This window comes from Haliaeetus albicilla, chromosome 11, assembly GCF_947461875.1.
Source record: "Haliaeetus albicilla chromosome 11, bHalAlb1.1, whole genome shotgun sequence".
In the NCBI taxonomy this organism is placed as follows: Eukaryota; Metazoa; Chordata; class Aves; order Accipitriformes; family Accipitridae; genus Haliaeetus; species Haliaeetus albicilla.
In genome coordinates this window covers 22,540,047-22,563,803 of record NC_091493.1, presented here as the reverse complement: position 1 = coordinate 22,563,803, position 23,757 = coordinate 22,540,047, and the positions used below count along the sequence as shown (strand labels likewise).

The 23,757-nt window shown below is 40.1% G+C and overlaps 1 protein-coding gene across 3 annotated transcripts in view; it reads right to left on the bottom strand.

Annotated features, from left to right (window-relative positions):
* PCGF5 (polycomb group ring finger 5) overlaps positions 1-20,291 on the bottom strand; it is a 76,095-nt gene extending 55,804 nt beyond the window's left edge. Inside the window, exons 1-2 of one of the 3 annotated variants that reach the window (XM_069796599.1) lie at positions 19,912-20,291; positions 8,628-8,743 (exon numbers count right to left, since the gene is read on the bottom strand). The gene's annotated coding sequence lies outside the window, so the exon portion shown is untranslated. The remainder of the gene's footprint in view (positions 1-8,627; positions 8,744-19,911) is intronic. The other 2 variants (XM_069796598.1, XM_069796601.1) reach the window with 2 other exon arrangements.
* Positions 20,292-23,757: the final 3,466 nt, after the last annotated feature.

The following is a 23,757-nucleotide window of genomic DNA, read 5'->3' as shown; positions in this document are numbered from 1 at the left end:
CATTCCCATTTGCTCCATGATGTGTCTAAAACCTTCAAATAATGAAGAAGCTACTGTACATGCTACATAATTTAAGGACAGAACTACCATTATAGTAAGCTTGCTGGAATAGTGCATAACAGCAAAATACACAGTCCTGTTAAACTGGGTTAATAGCTGCTTTGCATGTCCCAACTTCCTTCTTCTTTCCCTTCATTCAAGTTTTTCCCTTTCTCTTGTCTGTTCTGCATTCCTCTGCTTTTACAGGTTGCTACATTTCTTAGAGGCACCAAATTTTAACTCAAAATCTGATGAGCAAATTTACCTTTTAGCTTCCAGAAAAATAATTGTGTTTTCAAAATATTATAGCTTTGGGGTAGAGGTGTTACTCCATGTTACTTATGTAAAAGGAGCCTACATCCTTCTTGAAGAGGAAAACTCAACAATCTCAAACGGCAGAATATGTCCTTTCATAGTATAGAATTCTACTCAAATCAACTAAGTTTTTTATTCAGTGCACTACTTGGCTTTTGAACACCTATAGCCCAATTGTCATAGAGGAGAATGTAATTTTAGAAGTGGGTAATTCATGCTGGAAAAGGGTCTGGGCTATGTATTACCACTATCCAGCCCTAGGGAAATCTGTGTAAATCTGTATTGACTCAAGCTTTAATTATGTTTATTTCTTGTTTTTGTTAATTCACCAAGGAAAATCATACTTCTTGGAAATTCTGGGGCAACTGTCAACTAGTATTCCCCAGCAAAACAGCTTTGTTGAGCAAAGAAGCCACAGAGGCATGCCTTCTGGTCTTCTGTGGGTAAAGGAAGAATCTGTGTATTATGGGGCAGGGAGGGCCAGGGGAAGATAGAGGAAGGGAAAAGCTTGCTTCTACAGGAGAATAAATCAGAAGTAAATCTAAAGGTTGACTGCAGAATTTAGTAAAGGAGTAAAACAAAAGCTGATCAAAATAAAACAATTTTTTTTTTTTAAAGGGAAAAGCAGATCTACTCTTTAATCTAGTTAACTCCAGTAATTATGGAAGTGAACATAGAGAATGTACCTCAGCATAACCCAGCCACACAAGGGTCCAGGGTAAGCTGGGTCCCATTTACTGAAACACCTGACACTATTTTTACTGCTATTTAACAAAGCTGGCTAGATTATACTTAGTGCAAATATATCCATTCAGCTAATAGGTCTTCAGCTGCAGTGGGAACATATCTTTTCAGAGTCCATCTGATCTAAAGAGTCTCCAATCTAAACTGTCGGAAGAAAAGGATGCATTACTGAGCCTGTTCTACACAAAAATTAAAATATTTCTAGCTGGTTTTCCAATAAATTTCTGATGTCAGCCACACAGAGACATGACTGCCTAGGAATTAAACTTCCAACTCTCAAATTCCAATACAATGTGTTAATCATAACATTATTCTTCACCTGAATGTTCATTTGACGTGCATTTAAACCAGACATCTAATCTCTGAGGTGATTTTATTTGAAAAAAAATAGCCATATTGAACACTTAACCTACATACTGCTATTGATACTAGCTCCTGAAAATAATCAAGATATCTGCAGTTAGTTTTACAACAGGATTGGTAAGGAATTAAAAGGTAGGTTTCAAATTTTCAGCATATGGAGGCAAGTATAACATTTTGCAAACTAAAATATTTGAAGATAAAAAGCTGGATTCTTCAGAATTTCATACCTTATATAGTATGTGTCTGTGTATTTATAGATACATAATTTTATACACTTGCAAAATGGGAGTGAAACAGAACATTGTGCATTAATTGCATTTTTGCATTCAGTTTTAAGCAAGAGTAAATGACCATTTAAGATGACAAAGAATCAGACCCATCAACTCATCTTTCTTTTTCATATTAACAAACATCTCATGAATGTGAATATCACTGTTTGCACAGCCTGATCCCACACAATACCTCCATGACTTCCTGAAACAAATTATTTTTATGTGTCTATGATGTAATTAAATGTACTTTTACCTCTGCTGTGACGAAGAGGTTGTTGGTTAATACACATCTAGTATTGATAGAGTGTTTTACAGCTACACATTCATTATTAAAAAGGAAATAAAAATGCACAGTTACACTAATTTCCAAAGCAGCAGTTAATATTATCAATCACTGAAACAGAAATACTGTCTCACTTTATATTTGTAATTAACTGAAAGTATTTTTGTTTGCAACCAAAATAATGTTATTACAGATTCAAGCACACATGTATTATACGCTGCAGCAAGGTTTAAAGATAACATTGAGTTCTTTGCAGCATGGTTAGAAGTGTACTTGTAAACTACTTTTATTCCACACATGCACAAGTACCACAATCTCCTAGTAACTAGGAGGGAAGATGTCAAATAAAGGATACCACCGGTGTCCACAGTGCATTGATAGCTCTGCATTGATAGAACAAAGTGTCACTCCTTCTAACTCCTGTAAGCATTCCTATGTGAGAAAATAGCAGCATTACATTATCTGATAAAAATGTGCTGGAAGCATGTGGATGCTATTAGGAACTGAAATGGTCCTCTGGTCTTCTGCTCTATTACACCTCTTAGTCTTGAATCCACAAAGTTTGCATTATAATCCCATGGATGTTTTGTTATCTTTGGTTAGGTTGTGATGACCACTGCACAGGCAGAAACTGCTGATATGAAAATGCCAAATTTCCATTCTTTTTTCTAGTCCCTTCCTCACACCTCCTGAACCCAGGATGGTTATATACTATAAGTACCTTCTACTCTGTCTGAAGTACTTCCATACTTCATAAGCATTTGAGTGAACTCTTCACAGTGGAGTCAGTGACTCATTTCACTAATGACATGTGAGCAGAGATGAGGAAAGAATAAGGTTTTCATGTAACATTGTTATCAGAAGAAAACTGCTCACATGAGGAATGCTAGACTGCCTACATCCTTACAGACTCCACATCAACAAAAATAACAGCAACATTTTTGCTCCATTCCCAAACCAGCAATGCTAGTAAACCTGCAAAACTCTTAGTAGATTCCAGCAAAAACTTCAGTTTCACTAGTGACTAATGCCAAATATGATCTTTCAGATCTCATTTCTCTATAAAAGGAATGCATTATGTTAGACAGGAGTAGGTGGAAACATAAGACATTTAGGCAAAACAACCAAAAGACTCCTGCACAAGAAAATAAACACTCCAGTGTGAGAAAGTTGAGCATTATGCAATGCACACAACTGTATAAATAGTCTGTTTTCTGCAGTAAAAGGAATGAAATGGACAACTTATTGACCTAAGTACAAATTTGTGTCCAAGACAAACCTATATTTTTATTTGTCAATCCATTCAAGTCTTGAGCAACTTCAGTGGGACCCGCTGCTTAAATATGTACCTTGAATATCTCTGATGGGTGGATTCCCTTCTCAGTCCGAGTTAGAAATACTCATCATCTCCGCCACCATGAGAACTATAAAAAGTGTTCAAAAGTACTAAGGATATCTATAAAAGACTGTCATCTTCCTTCCTGACAAATATTTTGTTATTCAGATGCTATATATAGCTTTTTATAGTTTAAGTCTCAAAACACTTCCTAGGTCGTCCTGCTAAATAACTGTACTGGGCCTGGCTAGGATAGAGTTAACTTTCTTCATAGCAGCTCATATGGTGCTGTGTTTTAGATTTGTTACCAAAACAATGCTGATAACACACAAATGTTCTAGCTATTGCTGAACAGTTTGCACACCTTCAAGGCCTTCTCTCTCACTACCAAATGCAATGAAGATTGGGGGGTACACATAGATTGGGACAGGACACAACCAGGCAGATGACCTGAACTAATCAAAGAGATATTCCATGCCATATAACATCATGCTTAGCCATAAAAAGGGAAAAGAGAGGGGTTTAGGGAGGATAGCTGTCTTTTGGTTGGAACTGGCCGGGTATCAGTCTGCCTGTGGGAGGTAAAGAGTGATTGCCTTTGCCTCACTTGTTTTGTTTTCTCTCCTTTCCCTCACCTTCCACTTATTCTTCACTTATTAAACGTGTTTGTTTTTTTTTATCTCAACCCTCAAGTTTTCTTGCTTTTACTCTTCCTTTACTCTTCCCCTGTCCCATACAGGGTTGGGGAGTGAGTGAGCGAGCTGCTCATGGTGCTTAGCTACCTATCGGGGTTAACCCACAAAAATAACATAATCAACAAAATTAGTAACGTCCAATGTTTCTGTTGTGTTGTCCACTGATGTGTGAGTAGGTATTGAGGATTTATGCACACTTGTGACATGACTAAGCCTGTATTTGTGTTACAACCAGATGTATGCTGTCCCGTTTCTCCATGGCCAGATACAGATGTGCATTGTATGACATGACCAACACCTCTGAGCAATGGAAAGAATGTGGGAGTGGACTGGGTGCCAGATGAACTACTTACCCAGGCATTATCCAGCTCAGTCTGTAGTTTGCCTATAGGTCAATCAGCTAGCTATATGAGAATAATTTTGTGTAACATTATACATTGATTATGTGTTGTCAACATAAATGCTTTCAACATACTTGCCCCAAAATAAACACAAAAAGTCTACCAAAACATGGCCATCTACTGCACATGCGTCTCTCCTTGGGGAGAGGATGTGTTAAAAGCATGTGACAGATGATAGGCACATAGTTTAATACACTGCTGGAAGATGTTTCATTTATATGGCAATAAACGTGGTGTAAGAAGCCATACAGAATAATGACACGATCGCATAACAGATAGATATTTATATCAAGATATTGACTTTTTTTCTAGAATGGGAATATACTAGCTACAGATGATAGTATTTTGGGGTGCCATGTCACTGATACTTGTTACTTTTACTGCATTCATAGTAAAGTACCCTTTGTATAACCGAATATTCTTAATGTCCTCTAATTGAGCATGAAAATGCTGTATTACATCAAAAATAAAAAACCACTTAGCAGTAGATTTTCATATAGAAATTTTATGGGTAAAATAGAAATCAAAATATACGGGCTATAAGTTAGAAGTTGTTGCAAGCAATTTTTCCTATTGACTTTAGGGGGATTTGAACCTGTGGCTTTTGACTCTTAAAATAAACACTGCATCACTGTCACACATATGAAAAATGCTATCCACACCGTAGTGCAGAACTAGTGTAATCTACTTGTTATAGCAAACTGAGTATCTCTTACAGGGGCTTAAAGATTACTGTACATCTGACGCAAAGCTCTTTCTTGGATACCACTGGAATATAGTACAAAGGTGACTTAAAGAATGTGGTTATTAACAAGGATGTTTATCAATTATTACAAAATATTTATTCTCTAGCAGTGGTATGAAAAAATCTGCAAAATGAAAAGAAAAAGCCTGAAAGATAGGAATCCTGACTTCTTTGGATTCTTAAGCATCTGTTAGTTCTATTTACACAACATACACCCTTGTGTTACCTTAGGGAAGCTGGGGCATACACTTCCACACAATATTTATTTTTCTCTAACCTTATTGTTTGAAAAATAAATACAAGGCATTCACACAAGTCTGGCTTTCTTCTTTCAGAAAGAACTCTTCTGGAACGCTGATCTTGGACCATTCTGCACCTTAGCTAGTTTGCTTTTATCAGTTGTTAAAACAACACATCTTTTCTACGTTTATTTTTAAAGAACATAAAAATATAAATGGAGAAGGGTTTAACACAGAACAAATAGAGAATAGTATTTTTACAGAAAACCAAATGGCCAAGCAGATATCTAACCTAATTTGAGATCAACATGTTATGCAAATACAGTACATAGCTCTCCCTTGTATCCAAGGGCTATCTTTTGCAGAGCTACAGGGCTAGCTGTTGCTTTACTTTCCATATACTTTTTGAATACTACCCACCACAAAGGAAGATAAAAGGTCACGTAAAATTCAAATAGCCAGGTATTTTACAAGGGACCCTGTCATGCCTTTATAGTGTGCTGACAAACCACACTGGATATGCTCTTCTTGAATGCTCTTCTTGAAAACATGTCATCTGTCTAATAGCATCCTATTGCCTTCTCGATATACGTGTCCCTCTATTCTGCTTTTACGGAATTAGCAATCTGAATTCTGGAGAATTTTGGGTAATCACATGCAGAACATTCTCTGCCAGGCCTGTGTATAATTAAACTTCCAAATGTTAAAGACTGACTGCACAACCTTTACTGTAATACATATTAAGTCAAAAAAGACCACTGTGATCATCTAGTCTGAGCTGCATTAAAAAAACCCCACAGACCATAGGACTCACTTGTATTAATTCCCACCTGAAGTTCAACAGATTACTTTGACTAAATCATCCTTCTTAATTTTCAAGATTACCAGCGACAAGGAACCTACCACAATCATTAGTAGTTCCAATCAGTAAAAAAAAAAATTAAAAAAAATTAAAAAATCCTTAATTGTAATCTGAATTAGTCTGGTTTTTATTACCTCATTTGCTAAGCTACAGTAATTTGATTTTCTTTTAATCTGCAAGACTGAACAATCTGTTTTTGAATATCAGTTACTTTATCTCAAATGTTTCCATTTAGTTTACCAAAGATAATATTAAGGGATGGCTTGATTACTGGCTGGAAGTGCCACCTTAGCTTTATTTTTACTAAGCTGTGTGCCTCCAGTCTTTCATGATAAAGCATGTGTCCCAAGTCCTGTATCATTCTTTTAGGTCTTCTATATACCCTTTTCAATTTTTCTGCATCCTCCTTGAAGTGCAATTGCCAGAACCAAGCTCAGTATTTCAGTAGTGATCACAGCATTAACAACCACAGAAGCAATGTAATTTGACAACTGCTTGATATTCCCCTTGTCCATTCATCCAAGACTACCTTCATTCTTTTGTCTCCCCTTGACACTGGCAGCTGATTATACCATGACCCTTCAAAACTCTTTTAGAAGTCTGTGCTTTGTGAGGGAAGAATAAGGCACTCTGTAAATAGAACCTACAAATAGTTTCTACATAGTGATTTCTCTTTTGCTATTTATCCTATTCTTCTATTTTATTATCTCAGATCTTTGAGAGATCTGGAATATGCCCATGGAAATGTATGAGACTTCTATTTGAACTCATCTAATGCCAGGGAGCTTAATTACATTTATATGGAATATATCAATTTTAGAATTATGCTCATGGGTTTTTTTCTGCTGTTTCCCTCATGAACACCTAAACAGCACATACTTATTTCTGCAGTTTCAAGTGAGGAGAGAGTTGGTATGATATGAATGCCTAGCCCCCCTATATGCATTCTTTGGCTTCCATCTACTTTGTGATGCTTTTTTGATTCACAGTTAAGCTGTACTCCAGTCTAACATTTGAATCAAATGTCTATTGTAGGGAAATCACGATTATATTACCTTAAGAATATTGTCAGATTATATCTCCATTTCACTTCTGCTGATGCACTGGTCCTTATTCAAGGTTTTGTGTCATCTAGTTATACTACTTCTGTAATGAGTTTCTCCTCTCTCTGCTCCCTGTCCTTTGTTCTGGTTACCCTGACCATAGAACTAACAAACTTCTAGCTGCAGCATTTTATATCAGCTGAAGTTGGTACTTAGCAACAGTGAGATCATAACTTGAATTTCAGTTCAGTGGGCACTAAATGCGTGTTTTTACATAACAGCACCTAGGATATGGGCCTAGAAAACATACATGGCAAGCTTCCAGTCTTCCGTCTTGCACTTACAAAGAGAAAGCTTTTGAAATTGTACCAGTAAGTCCATCTACATAAGACTAAAATAATCAAGCCATTTCTCTAGGATTAGGTGACTGATTCCAGCCAGTCAACTTGTAATGCAAGTATACCTGGTTTTAGCCTGATGAGCTTTTACATAGCCAAATTCTAGAAATAATTACTAGTCAAAAAAATGCAAATTTAATGCTACAGGAGTGAAAAAAGAGCAATTAAGGTTTTCTACATTTAAATAGGCTTTCTTGAGTTTTAAACATAATCTGATTTCAAGGGAAAGACCATTTTTTTCTTGCTTCGTGCAAATTCACAGGTCTAAATTCAGAATTTCCACAATAAGTATAAAGGATTCAAATTGTGGCCCCTTAAATTAGCAGGAATGCTTGCCTGTGCCTTCAGTGGAAATACGGAGTCAGAAACAGACCAAAGTATTTTCTAAGTGAATACTGATACAGTGTTATTTAAATGCGGGGAAGATTTCAATATCTTCAGTATTAAGAAAATGAATTTCCTTTTAACTTCATATTGTGGAGATGTAAGAATGCATCTCAAGAGTATTTACATATGGTTTTCCTTCTGATATTTTAAGGACGAAAAAAAATCATACTCAAAACTTTTTTAACAGTGGCAAAAAAATCTAGTACTACAAAGTTGTCCTGACTTTGTGGCTAGTTTTCATACAAACAAGTTTTCTTACACATAAGACACTTCAGCATTTGGATGAAGCATGAAAAATATCTTAGCAGATACCATGTACAACAGAGTAGGAACTATGCTCGTCTGAACCCATTTAAGCATAGTTTTTCTGGTAAGAAGTTATCTTTGCCTGGCCAGCATAGGCTCAGTAGAACTATTTTACATGCTATACTCTATACTAAGTGAGCTTTGTCTTCCAGAGCAGACAGTGACCTGAATTCCAAGGAAAATATTTAGAATTTCATACCAGAACTTGTACTCTAGATTCTTCTCCACAATCCTTCTGTGATTTTTCCAGTGTATGCAAGTTTCTTCTTATTCTGAAATTTATCTTCTACCTGGAGTTTTGATCAGTTCCTTGTGCTTGTGAGATAAGCAGGAACACACAAGGGAAAAAAAAAAAAGAAACAATGAAAAAACAAAACCCTGAATATAAAACCTTGCTAACTCAGAAACAGAAGTGTTGCAGAGAAAAGCACAAGCATAAGACCTAAACCCCATATTTTTACATAGACAGCAGCTCCAGCCCCCCAAACTGAAAATATTTAGCACCTACTTGCTCACAGGAAAACAACTTTGAAAATTACTCTCAGTCGTTAAGCCCAGTAGCCTCTTGTGCAGATAACTGCAATGCAATTCACTCCTGCGGGGACTTTCTAACTATGAAGGTACTTCAAACTGGTATCCTGCAAAGACCTGATCTACTGCCTTTCCTCTAGGGAAGGAATACAGCCTAAACATCTCCTCCTGCATCTGTGCATGGTCCCCAAAAAAGTACAAGCTGCTAAAGCAACTATTCTATTGTAGAGTTTTCTTTCTATGTTAGTAGCACTCAAAAAGTTCTGGAGCTCCTGCTCTATGCTCTGTTTCTGGGTATACTACACTGTTTAATTTTGGTACATGGTGGGACAAGAGCAGCAACTGCACAGTCAGCAGTTGGAACTCCCTGCCCTGATTAGCTATATAGCTTATATGGAATCACTGCTTTCCTGTATTTGGTATAGGTCCAGGGACTGATTCATGCAGAGCTGGTGACTTCCAAGTGAGTGTTGCTCCTGATAATATGATAAAATGAGCAATGATGGAGTGTCGGGTTTTTTAGCCACTATTTAAAACCTGTGCAGCCCACAAGATACATAGAAATGAGTGAATAAAAAGAAAAGGTACTATAGTTTAGCAGCTAAATTAACAAATGGGACACAATGTAACACTTCATGTAACAACCCTGTCAGATATCTGACTGAATAGTCACAATCATTAATGCCAACATTTTACCACTCACTTTTAGAGCAATACCACACTACGTTGTCAGATCTAGTTTGACCTACAAAGAGCTCCTGCAGCACAAGCTCCTGAGATATCTATCAAAACAGCATGCTCAGCAATGTTTATGCTTACTGGTAGGAAAGCACAGGAATTAACGTTTAATTGTCAGTCGCCACTTTCAAGGAATGTGTAGGTTTATTGCTGTGAACAAGGTAAATCTCACCCACTCCAATAAGCAGGATCAATAAGATCCCGCTCACTGAGGTATAAAAGAAGGTTCTGCATTGTCCAGCTTTAAGTATTGTGGGCTGCTCTCTATTATTCTACAGTTAACACTAGTTCTTTCCTAAACTATGCCTGTCTCTTACTGCAAATACCATATTCAGAACTCATCCATAAGATCATTGTCACAGCTTCCTAAAAAACAGGGTTTTGTTTTAATAAAGTATTTTTAATGAATCTTGTTTGTTTTAATGACAAGAAAAGCAGTGAGGTATGTCTGTGTTGTAAGCCGACTAGGAACCATATTCTGGTGTTACCATGGCACTGAGCCACAGCTAATATACTCTGTCTTGATATTACGGTAACCATAGGCAGATACCTTCTCAGTTTCTTCAACGTCAGGCAGCAGGAGCTTACACCTGCTTAAAATCACATAGATGTGCCCCAATGCATATTTAGTTTAAGGAATAAAATAGCACCTTTGCACCTCCAAGCAGCACACCAAAGTACATTATGGAAAAAATATACCTGTATGAGTAGTGCCTCTCCCTGAACCCAATTTGTCTATTACATTCATTTGTCTAAATACACAACCTTTAGGCAAAACCAGCCTCTTATTGGTTCATATCCATGAAATGAAACTCAACAGAACTCCATATCTAGATGGGGCCTTCTGAGATTAGTATAACTTCAGTAAAAATTACAGACTCCAAAAGAGTTGAAGAAAAAAATCTATGCCTTTGCATATGTGAACTGTAACACCAGTTTTAATAGTATGAATGTATATTTCCTACCAAACAACCTAGTATAAAAGGCAGTTATGATCTTTTTTTTATTTTACTCCCATGTGTTCAATATCACACACAAGCATACCCACTCATTCCTCTAGTATTTCAATGCTCCCCAAATAGTCAAAAAAGAATCTTCTCCATAACCTACTCAACAAGACAACACCGCTAGCCATAATTTACAGATACAGAAACAAGAGACATAGAAGTCTAGGTCCAAACTGTCCCAAGTACTCTTTAGTTTCATATGCCTGATGTAAGTTTTAAGGTTCAATTTTTCAGGACACTCAGGACTCTTAACAGTAAACAGTTCAGTTTCACATGATTTTAGCTGTACTGGTGATGTCAGAACACCAGCAAATTTGGCTACATGTGTCTCACAAATGCTAAAAAATGAATAGCCATCTGTGAACCTCTGACCTATATTACCTACGCAGCATAAAGTAGTCACTTAGCATTCAAGATGGGCAGAAACTAGTCCTCCAAGGTGGCATTCAACTTCCCTAGGCTGAGACCATTCTTTGTCTTCCTGCATTCCTCTACACCCATTCTACACTCTACTGCAGACAACTACTGATGAATCCCCAAACCCTTTACAACTGTGCAGTGAATAAGGGGGTGCTGGGGAGAAAACCTTTTAAGAACAGAATTGAAAAGCACTACAATGGATAAATTACGGTCACACCAACAGCTTAAAATAAGAATGCTCCTAACATTTTAGCCCTTTAGCCTTAAAATAGCTAAATTAGAACAATCTAATTTTTACACCTAACCACACCCATGCCCTGTTCTATTCATGCTGTTCTTCTGTCAATGTAATTAAACACACATTAGCAAGACCTCTAGGTGCCAGAATGAATTCCATGAGAACTTTTTTCATCAGAAAACTCCACCTCTTGCTTCTCAGTCCTTATCACCAAGCCAAACCTGGAAATGAGGATTCATAGATTTTTCTAGATATCAAAAATGATAGATTTACTGGAGATAGGGGCTCTACTGCATGATGACACTCCAGTTAAAGCCTTCAGTGTTCTGGTGTAATGCCCCATTTTCTTTCTGCCTGTGATGGGGCACTACCTCACAATTTCTCCCTATACTAATATCCCCTTTGTTTTACAGGTGATAACCACACTTTTCCTCAAATTAGCTATTTGATTGCCATAATTACAATAAGCTCAAAGCAACTATTCGCAGCTCTCCCCAAATCTACAGTTAACTGAACAGCAGAGCTGATCTAATGAACCAGTTGTACCAAAAAGGGGAAGCACCACTCTGGAGCTTGTTGATCCATCTGTAAATCCATTTAACACACTAGCCCACCAGAAAACTTGTTTTTATTAGTTTCTTGCTGGGTTAGCTAAACTTAATTTGGAGGTTCAATGACTTGCCAGGGCTCAGACAGCATAAGAGATAGTAGCAGCACTTCCCTTATTCAATAGTAGTGCCTATAGATGTCTTCTGAGACCATACTCTTAGTTCAAAGTTTGCTGCTATTGTCTGAGACCTGAAGAAGGGCTTGTATGACCAATAGCTTGTGTGGTTCTCCCTATTGTATTAGTTGACGTAATAACAGCTATTACACCTTGAGAATCCAGATGTTATAGACAAACTCCTCTGTTAAAAGTTTGTCACCACTGGTTTCATCCAGCTTCACAGTGAATTCGCTGGAAAAGCTCCTCTGCAATTAATGGAAATTTTGAATTGTAGACTAATCCCATGTAAATTTACATTCTAAATTTTCAGCAATGAATACACAAAAGTTACACATCAATAGTAGATTTTAAACACTTGCCTGTGTGAGCCACCAACTGTCACTGAGTACATTATTTCAAATAAATCCATTTGCATTCTGTGATCACTGTCCGCACAAAACACTTGCAAATTTTGGTAAATATGTATTTGAGATGAAAACACGAACATTTACTTTATCTATGATATATCAAAAGAGTTAAGATGGAAAGCTGAAAAATATTGGTTTGATTAGGCAGCTCTTCAAAATCACTTTGTATGCAGGGAAATTCTACAGCCAGAATCAACCAAGAGTACTTAGTCAAAATATCATTTATATCATATAAAGGATCTTTTGTCTCTGCAGCTAGTACTGATGATTCTTCAAAAAAGTAAATAACAATTTTATAAAACCATGAAAGAAAGAAACATCTTTAACTTCATTCAATCCACACATTGGCTATTTAAGAGCTGATCTTCCATCTGAAATAAGAACTGTGTTTTCATTACGAAATTAATCAAGAGCCTGGTTTGTTACATATTCCATTCTTCTTCTTGAGGGAGGAAAGAAATATAATTGTGCTTGCTTTAATTAGTGGTGATGCTTCTCTAAGAATTACTCAAGACTTTTATCTCAAGATCAACTACTTTTTTGTGGTGGAGAGAACTTACCTGTCTGTCAGATCTGATCAGTAGTACCTGGCACTGAAATCTATCTTCAGAATATTTAGGTTTTGAATTCTATTACTTTAATGTGCTTTGCTAGTACACGAAGATTTTAATAGATGTAACACAAGGCAAAAAGTCATCTGAAAAAATCTATCTAGGAAACTTATGTAAACAGATAATCCTGGCACATTTTACGTCCCAAATAAAAGTGATAACTTCTCTTTCAGGAACTTTGAACACATACTGGAATAATCTAATAAACAGACTTTCCAATCCAAATTAAATTAATAAGCTAATAATATTTTACCAGTATTGTTAAAAAGAAGAACCAGAACTAGGAAGCACAATGCAAAGTCTCCTGCTGTTGAAAGGAACTCCAGTGGTTTTTTTTTTCTTCTACATTGAGCTTCAGATTCAGGAAATTAATACCTTGTTATAGGTCATGTCATCAGTTTTACATTGTATTATTACGTCAGCAACTGCTAAGGAGACTCAGTGTTGAGTCTTGGAGACCTGCTTTTATGAATCAAACCCTGCTATTGATCAAGGCCAGTAAGCGCTATCACTGTACTGACAAAGCTAAAATAGGAATTATGACCATACAAGTAATTTCAATCTGCAGGTACTTCCTTTCTGCATCACCAATTCACAGACTATGAAAAATGCAGTGATTAGGAGAATGCCAAGACTGGAAATTGAGACTGTTCCCTGACAGGAACTTTTTCATAGGTTAGGATGCTCAGTGAAAGCTACAAAACAACTAGGGCAGAATACACGTTACAGCCAATGTTCTTGTCTTATATTAGGGTTTTTTTTAAAAAGCTGTTATTTACATAAATTATCCCCATTTTAAAATGACTGAAAACAAAAATGAAATGTCTATAGGCAGATGAAAACATAAGAATTCATCCAAGTGTGTTCTCATACATCCACACTATCTGTATGAATACATAATACTTTGATTTCTTATATAATGGTAGAAACGCTTTTAAAAAATGTAAATGTTAATGCATATTAAAATATTCCATTTTATAGTTCTAAAGAGACATCTCAGATATTCTACTTCTGCAAATTAGTTTGTCAGCTATCACCACTGGGTAATATACATTACTGTCTCATAAAAGGTCATAAAATCATCTATATGATCATACAGCTACTAGTTCACAGTTATTGCAAACTAAGTTGGGTATTTTCTTGCTTTGTTTGGTAAAATGGAATTCATTAGTACTGACTGAAACTGCTACAGAACAATTATATTAGTCCTGAAAAAGTAAACCATGAACATTAATACTTTTGAAGACCACTACAAAGAGAAATTAATATAAATGTACCACGTAACACTACATTGAAAATCTATATATTTCCTATACTCTGATACAATGCCAATGTGAAATCACCCTTGTAATTACAAGAGGAAGATAAAATGCCTCTCTGTCATCAAGTTATAACCACGGCATTTGGTTCCTCATGGAAAAAGTCAATTGCAGCAATTTCATCTGTCTATAATCAGCACAAGCGGTCTCTAACTCCACACCTCTGCAACAGGAACCAGGATAGCTCAGGTACAAAAAGAACTGTGTGATTCCAAGTCCACAGCTGAACAAACCTCTACTCAGGGTACCCCAAGGTGTTTCAGCTACACAAGAAAATCACAAATTTTTATTTATTTATTTTATAAGAAGGACCAGAAGATACTATGAAAATTACAACCAATCTGTCCCTTACAGAAGTTCATCACATTTGAGAATTCCTGTGAGATTTTTCCTGCTGAACTATGTTAAAACAAAAGTGAATTCTTATTTTTCTTAGGGCTTAATTTTGCTCTTGGTGGTATTCGTGGTCTCCCTCAATGGAGCTTCACATGAGTCACAAAAATGTGAATTTAGATTTGTTATTCTCTTTCATTTGTACTGTTGTCTATTTGGAGTCATATTTTACTTATAGTATTGGTCTTTGGACACATGTTCTATTAAAACTGCAGAAGAATTGTTTCGGTTTTTCTTTGCACTGGGATAGAAACACAGTAAAGATTCAGGGAAAAACATCTAAAATGAAAGCTATTATTTATTACTTATTTCCATAAAGACTGGAAGCCAAATCAGCCAGGATACTGAAGTGCTGCAAATTTTACAAATATAGAATGAATGACAAAGTGTTCCCTAAGAGCTCATAATACAAAAACTAAGCTGTAACAGGTAAACTAAACAAGCGTGCGGGGTGGAGTTTGGAAGATGGGAATAATAAACTGGATGCAAGCAATTTTACAGCAATTACAAACTACAACCCTCCCTGCTGGTATCCGATTGTACTCACTGATTCAGCTGCCTGCTATCCATAAGCAGAGAGCCATAGATTTTTCTGAGGAAGCAGAAAACTGCCAGAAAGTTGCCAGAAACAATGTATCTTTGTCAGAAAATAAATCTGTAACACTGCCATCAATAATATGCATAGAATGACTCATACCCATGAATCAGGAAAAAAACACAGCTTCACCATTTAGGTCCCAACACTATCTCTTGGTACATCTCCATTAGTGATTTAGTGTGTAGGAAGGGTTCTTTTTGATAAGAATTTGCTTTGAGTAGAAATGGTATGACTACAAAGTGGTTTTCCTCCTTGTGGAAGAACCAATACTGAAGCAGTGCACAAGGGGTCACCAAAGGCACCCCATCTGCAGTGTGGATACCCCGTTCTTCAGCAGTCATTGCTCAATGCCCATGTGGTACACACTTTTTAAAACAGCTAGTGCAAACTCAACTGCCAGTGAAGGTTCAACATGGGAAAGCAGTTCTTGAACCGTAACAGACCACAACTGCTTGAAGCCTGGTGCCTCTCTCTTTGCGATGCATTAGTCAGTAATATAACAGTATCTTAAGGAACATCCTCCCAATAACTTTTAGTCTCATCTTTAACCTCTTCTGAGAAAGTAAGTCTTCTCATCTTTTCCTAGTTAGGTCTTTTATGAAAATAGGATTATTATGGCAAATTAGCAGGCTATTTTTTTAATTTCAGCCAAACCTCAAAACACATATAAAACCATGATAAAAAAAGGAAGAAAATTATTCCATAACAGGAAAGAAATGACCAATGCACAGCAGCAAATGAACAGTTTGGCCAGATTCTAGGAAAATTGCCGAGACATGCACAAATTCAACTACTAATAATGGGATAAATGGTTTCAGCTTTAGGTAACTAGTCAAAATTATTTGTTTCACGTGTAAGAACTAATAGTGACAGCTGATGAGACCATAGTGCTCAAATAACACTATCTTTCATTCCAGAAGTATCTTACACTTGGCAGTGGACAATTTTTATTTTATAAGCAATAATTGAGATACAGACAGTAACACCGGTATTTCCCACATGCAGCTAGACATACGCGGTCTTGTCATAGCATGGTGGAGCTTGCTGCCAGTGCTACACCTGCTCTGCTCATTATGGGCTTCAGTCTCAAAGTCTGTCAAGCTGTTACTTTTCATGGCACTACATTTCCTGGGAAAATGTAAAGAGAAAACCACAATAATCGGGGAAATAAGCTTCACTGTAGGAAATAGCTAAGGCACTCTCCATCAACATTCAAGAACAGATTAGCTGCAACTCTAATACACAAAGAGATACATCTTGGTATAGTATCAACTTTGACTAACTATTTTCTTAATATTTTAAATATTGAGACTAGTAATAGAAAGTAAACTGCTTCCCAGACAACTGCAACAAATGTTTTTAACTGAGGATTTGGGGAGCAAATGACCCCCAGGCCAATGTGCACTTGGTGCAAAGTTTTCAGTAGTTGAAAAAAGGATTCTCTTTTTCAACACCAGCACTATGTCTTTCTACAGGAGTAGTTCAAAACTTTGCATGGGACTGCTGCATCTGTCTAGAAAGGGTCTTTAAAGCAAAAACTGAAAAGGAAAGATTCCCCCTCCCCCCCCCCCCCCTTTGGGATGTTAACCATTCATTTCCAGTTGAGATAGGTGGAACCACATGTGAAGGTGCTGTTGGCACGTCTTTCAGAGCACAGAATCTGCAAAGCAGGTGATAACTTGAACTAGTTTTTGAGCAAAGTACTATTCATTTCAAATAAACATCATAACTTCATCTCTTTTTTTCTTTTTGATAAAAGGCAGTGTAAGATTTGATATATGTTCACAAATCTATCATGCTAAGGACAAAGCCTATGTATCCCAACATAGCAAAAAACAAGATACAAAGTTCAGACACTCCACTTTTATCTGCATTGCCCTCCGCTGTTCTCAAAGTTCTGCTGTGCGTCCTACAGTAATCTGCTTATCGTTCCTAAAAATGGAGCTGCATGGAAGCAACCTTAAACCAATGCATTTTATCTCACTTTATTTTGCACATTCTGAAGGCTTAAAAGTGAAACCTACAATTTTTCACTTCTACTTTGAAGCCTAAAGCACGTATGGAGCAGGGGAAAATGGCTGGAGCAGAGTGGTGAGTCCACTTGCAGTATTATTTGCTTTACTGCTTTCAGCTGAGGTCTGGGTGCACAGAATGCCATACGCACTGCATGCTTCTATATTCTTTGCAAGGAAATTAAATAAAAAAGGATGAATGCTATTTGACTGTTGATTTAAATGCACAAATAAAATAGTATTTTTTCCTGTTTAACTTGAGCACCCAATATACCTAACTTAAGAGAAGCTCTATTACAGTGTGTTCACAGTTCTGTGTGGTCTTATCTTGGATAACTTCAGAATCTTCTGATAGTAGTGTTAAAAGCTGCACAATGAACCCTGAAATAATACAGTTTTCCCACACTTATCTGCTCCAATCCTGTAATTAATGCTATAAAATTGTTTTTGAAGTGCCAGTGCACTCAGTTCAAGACAAAAAAAAGCAGTAACATGCCCTTTCTCCCCAAACCAATCCTTTCCATGACCAATTTATTCCTCCATTCCTGTTTGGAGAATGACTAGAGGTACAAAACACAGGCAGCAAGCTAAAGGATACCTGATGCCAAAGGAGACAGAAGGGTTTACCAGTAAGACATACAAAGATCTTCACATACTTTTATACTGTAAAACCAAGTACTTGTATGTGTCAAGCACTACCTCCCTGTTGTAAACAGTGACTTCATTTCTCGACAGTGGCAGGTATGCTGAGAAAAAAAGAGGAATTAATATTGTAAAAATTCATAGTTCTGCATCTGTATAGGGAGAGATAGACATGTCAAGAAAATGTGGAGGATGGAAATTCCACTTTGGAACCAAGTTGGGAGTTGAAAGAAAAACTATAGGTAGGATCCACCCTCGGTCCCATTTAAAACAGCGACAGGCAAGAGGATCAGGAACAGAAGTCTACCTAGGTACAGCTCTAATGTGTTTATTAAATAAACTGGCTTAATTTGTTTTCCAAATATGTATTTATATATTTTCACTCTAAAATAGACTAACTGTTTTTGCTTAACAAAACTAAACAAACCAAATCCCAGATTAAAAGCATCTGGGATCTGTCTCTGGCTTCAGGGTATGGACATAGTATGATACCATTTAGCAGGTTTTTGTTTAAATTTTATTTTAAATTAACACACTTTGAATAACACATTTACTTAAATCTTACCATTAACATCTCCCTTTTGAGAATTTGGCTAAAATAAAGGGTGGCAAGTAGATACAGAAAGAGGTTACCATTCAACCGCTGAGCCAGAGAAGCTGCAATTGAGTGTTTCAAAACTTTCACAGTTCGCAAACTAGCCCCGGGAAACCTGGTGGGTTTCTGAGCACCGTCTATACTTCTCACATCCCATTGCGTATCAGAAACTGACACTAACCTTTCACTACCCACAGTAACAACTATGCTTCCTCACAGTTGCATGTGTGTGTATGAGAGATGATTCACTTGCATTTATTCCATGGAACTGATGATTCATTCAATCATCTCCAGATCACGGTTAACTAAACATGCACATAAAGGAAGCAAAAATCAAGTTCTTAAACTTTGTTATGCTCAAAGGTTTATTATTATTTTTTTTTAAAGGGAGAGAGAAAAGAAGAAATCAAACATGCGGAGAGGAACCAAAACAGGTTCTGTTTCTGCTCAAAGGCAACGTTTGGGAAACACACCCAACCCACGTGTAAAACGAGCTGCAGCCGTAATTTCACCGGCGGGCTGCGAGGTGAGCTCCCCGCCCTTCCCGGGCCGCCGGCTCCGGGCCAGGGCTGCTCCCTCCGCTCCGGCACCTGGTGCGGGGAGGGCAAGGCGGACCGGTGTCGCGTCCGTCCGCCCGCCCGCCCCCCCCCCGCCACCCAGAGGACTTGTGCCTCTCCTCCTCCGGTGACATCTTATATAATAAGCCAAGCTAATCACGACGGAAGCGAGCCAAACTGCCACGGAGCATTAGCCAGGGATAATCACCCGCAGGAACAGACGCTTTGGACCAGAACGCGCTCCTCGCTAACGAGCCGCCCAGGCGCCTTGCTAGAAAGATCCTCGCAGGGGTGGAATCGGCTCCCGCAGCAGCCAGACGCGAAGCCCTCGTCACCCAGCCGCGCTGCGCGCCGTCCCCCTCAGGAAGCCGCCAGCATCGCGAGCGGCACCAGCCTCTCCCGAGCGCGTTCCGCGGACCCCGCCGGCAGCCAGCACCGCCGGCAGCCAGCACCGCCGCCCTGCCCGCGCCGCAGCCGGCTCCCTCCTCCGCGGCGAATTGGGGGAGAAAGTTACTCGGCGGCCCCTGCCCCTCGCCGCCCCGCTCCCCGCCGCCGCCGCCGCAGCGCAGTTCAAGAGCAATGTCACGTTCAACAACTTGTTATGACACATGATCCCCCCACCCCCTCGCACGCATCCACACTCCGCCGCCCGCCCGGCGGCCCCCGCCCGGCTCGGCGGGCCCCTTACCTTCCCCCTCGAGAGGCCGCGGGCACCCGCGGGCGTGTGCGGGAGTGGGGTGCGTGTGGCAGCGCGGGCGGCGCCGGCTAGGCGGGCGGGCGGGCGGGCGGGGGGGGGAGGGGAGGGCGGTTGTGGCGGTTGGGTGGCGGGAGCGCGCGCCTCGCCGGAGTTGTTGGCGGGCGGCGGGGGAGGCTGCGGGGCGGCGCGGGGAGCGGGCGGGAGCGGCGCGGAGGGGGAGAGCGGGGGGCGGAGGAGTTTCCCGGGGCTTGTTTACGCATTGCCGCCCCGCTCGGTGCACGCACTTCACTCTCTGATTGGACACAAACTGGGGCACAGCCTGGCTCGGGCTCTGCCGGCCCGGGCGCTGCCGGCTCGGTAGCGCGGCGGCCCCCGGCGCCACTCGGCCGCCGCTGGAGCCTCGGCTGGGCTGGGCTGCGCCGCGGCGGGGCGCGCCGCCGACCCGCCCCGCCCGCCGACCCGCGGGCTCCGCCAGCGCCCGCCGCCGCCGCCGCCCGGCCGCCGCCCGGCCGCCGCCTCTGCGCACGCTCGGCGTTCTGGCGGGGGCCCGTGAGGCGCATGCGCCCCGGCGGCTGCGCATGCCCGTTGAGGCGGCGAGGCAGGCCGGCCGGCGAGCAGCTGCCGTTTCCCTGCTCTCCCCTCCCGCCGGAGGCCGGTGGCGGGGACGCTGTGGGAGCGGGGCGGCGGGCTGGTTTCGGGAAGCTAGGCTCAGAGGCCGGAGGGGCCGCAAGAGCGCTGTCCGCCCCTCTCTGACCAAGTGGGGACCGGCGGAGCCGCCCGCCGCTCGGCTCCCCGGAGGCGTTATGTAAGCGGCGGTTTGTCTCGCGGCCCCGCGCTTCGTCGGTGCGCCAACGTCCCTGTTAGTGCCACCGCTTCTGTCGGCGTAACGTCTGCGGAGGAGGCGCTCCCCCTCGGGGCCGCGTTTCCCTCCCAGGGAGACGGGCTTGCTCCCGCCGGCTCTTGCCCGAGGAGCGGTCCCCGCCATGGAACGGGAGCGGCCGGCGAGCGCCGCTGCCCCTTTCCCGCCCCTTCCCGGGCAGGTGCCTCCCCGTCCTGGGGGCTCAGTTCGTGACAGGAGCGCAACGTTACCGCTCAGTGAGGAAACCGACCCCTTCTTCTCATGCTCTTAGCGCATCGGAACAGGAGAGCTTCAAAGTTTGGGTGGTACGTGGGCACAGCGTATCAGGTGCAGAGCGTACATCTTCGAGGAGGAAGGTTTACCGTTCTGTGAACGACTGCTGCACAGAAATGCCGTATTATTACTGCTTGTGTAGGCAAAAGGTCATTGCAGCAATGGGTATTTTCTCCCTAGTTTATTTCTGCTGTGCTGATTGTGACTCATATCCTTGGTAATTTCCAGTGGAAGAAATAATTATAACCAAGGAATTGATGAGAGCGTAACACGACTGCGTGACATTACTCATGTATGCATTAATTCTAATTAAGCAACTCCTCACCGTTCCTTTTACTCCCATCCCACAGTCAACAATGGCAATACGTGTAATAGCAAAATATATGCCATGAGAGCTCTTTGCAATAGGAATCCCCAATTTGCACTCTCAGTATGCACCACAGGAATTTCCCTGACTCATTTTCAGATGAGTAAGCTTCTCAATCAAGTTTTCTTGAGATTTAATCATAAAGCACTGAACTTCCTCACACTGGTAACAGAATCAATATTCCTTGTAACCTGTTTCATGTTGCCTCTTGCATGAAGTTTGGGATAAGGCCCCTTGCTAGAACCACTTTCCTGCAAGCCAGTAGAGCAGTTGGCCAGCAGTCAGGACTGCCAATGCTAACTTATAGCTGAGCATTCACCTGCAAGTTAGCACCTTTCACGAATTCAACTTTCATTCTTAAATGGAAAGTAGGAGAGGGGTTTTGAAGGGTTCACTTTAATCTGTCCGTGATGCTTTCCAAGTAGCACTGCATTAAAAAAACGTTATGTAGGGAAGACTTCTCTTGTGCCTACTTACTTAACATCTTTTTCCCTTTTAGCCACTTCAAGCCTTCCTGGGAGTACTTACCAGGATATCTGAGTTTAAGATGCTTTAGTATCATCTGACCAGGTCACAGCATCACATTTATTTAGACATCAGTGTGCACTGTCAGTAAGTGGGTATTCTGAGGCTTTGCTGGTCAGACTAGTGTTGATCTTGACTGTCAGGTCAGCTGTTGGTTATAACTGGGTTTGTGATAATCAGCCAGATTTGTGATATCAGAGCAGTGCATTCAACTCGTTTGAGTTTATACTCAGTGGGGGTCACACAACGCACAGAGTATTTTTAGAGATTAAAAGAAATTTCACTGAAAATAAACTGGGCTGCCTACACTTCAAGCTATTGCATCAGGCTCACTGAAAACTCAGCCATATCTGAATTGGTTTACCTGGGTCCTATCCTTAAAAGTTTTGGGGGGTTTGTCGGAGGTTAGTAAGTAAAACTTCTGACTATAAGCTTTCATTTGCAGAAAATAATTAGAGAAATTCTGGATCATGAAAGAACAGTTCCAGAGAGAGAGACAGTAGTTCTTAATGGGGGCTTTGTTTATCTGAAAAAAGGGCAGAAAGAGAACAAATTCCTCCCTAGTCCTTCCTGTACATGAAGGTACTCGAGCACTCAGTGATTTTACTTATCTTGCATCAAAACTTCTGAGAGTTCTCCTGTTTCTGGGAGGCACCATAGTACCAAATTGTGACACCTAGAGAGAGGGCTGTTGGTGAGGAACAACTGATGCCTATACTGAAGTCACGGGAAAAAACATAACAGAAGGTAAAGACATTCAAGGTATTGTTACAAGTAGAAAATGTAGCTACCAGTGATGGTCTAGACATGGCAGGACAGAGCTCAGAGCAGATTCGCTTTCTTCACTAAGACAGCAAGAAAGGCATACAATAAAACCAATGCAAAACACGATTCAGTACTAAGATGGTTATCTCACCAAATGTTCTCTAACTAAATGATGGATGTGGGTTTCCCCTCTCAAGGTTTTCTTCACAGCTAAGAGGACCACAGATTTAAATGTAAGTACATACATATAGTATATAATTGTAAATTTAGATGAAAGCTTATCTTCTCACGTTTTCTCGGCTCCTAGGAGACAACAAATAGCAAAAGACTAATAATCAAAGCACAAGAGTTGGCACCACTTGCTCTATTTGTTGCAATGTAAGACATAAAGGTCTAAATCCAGTAAGTGGCTGTGAAAACCTCGACTACAGATTCCAGTTTTATTTTATATCTTAGATGATACTGAATTTTTAGAGTAAACAGCTTTTACAGATTCACAGTAGACTTTACATACAGGAGAAAAGGGTTTGTCTGGTTCAAGACTCAGTTTTCTAATTATATTTCTTTCACTTCCTCTGCTGATTTTATTTCTAATAGAGTGAGGAGCCTTAAACTACTCCCTAGGGTTCTCTTCTTGATCCCAAGCTTTTTAACATGTAGGTGTTTCCTTAAGAGGAGAGCTTTTATAAGCTGTCAGTTAATTGTGATTAGAGCAACAGTCACATCTGGATCTCCTCTTCTGATTATGCATTTTTGGAGAACTGGCATGAATGTGGTTCTCAGCTGTAAAATATGCGGTTGGGAAATATTTTTTAAAAATAAAAATAAGCAAAATCAAAGTGTTTAACTTGGTTCTCAGCAGTTACTACGTTTAGGGTTTTAAGTTAACTTACAAGTCATTAGTAGATTCTGCCTGTCAAATAAGTCCACATCACTTCCACTGAAGGACAAGCCATAACCTTTCAGTATACTTCTATCTTTCAGATCCCTGGCTCTCAATTTCTGACTTAATATACCTAAGTCTCACCAGGTGCCCTCCCTACCTCCT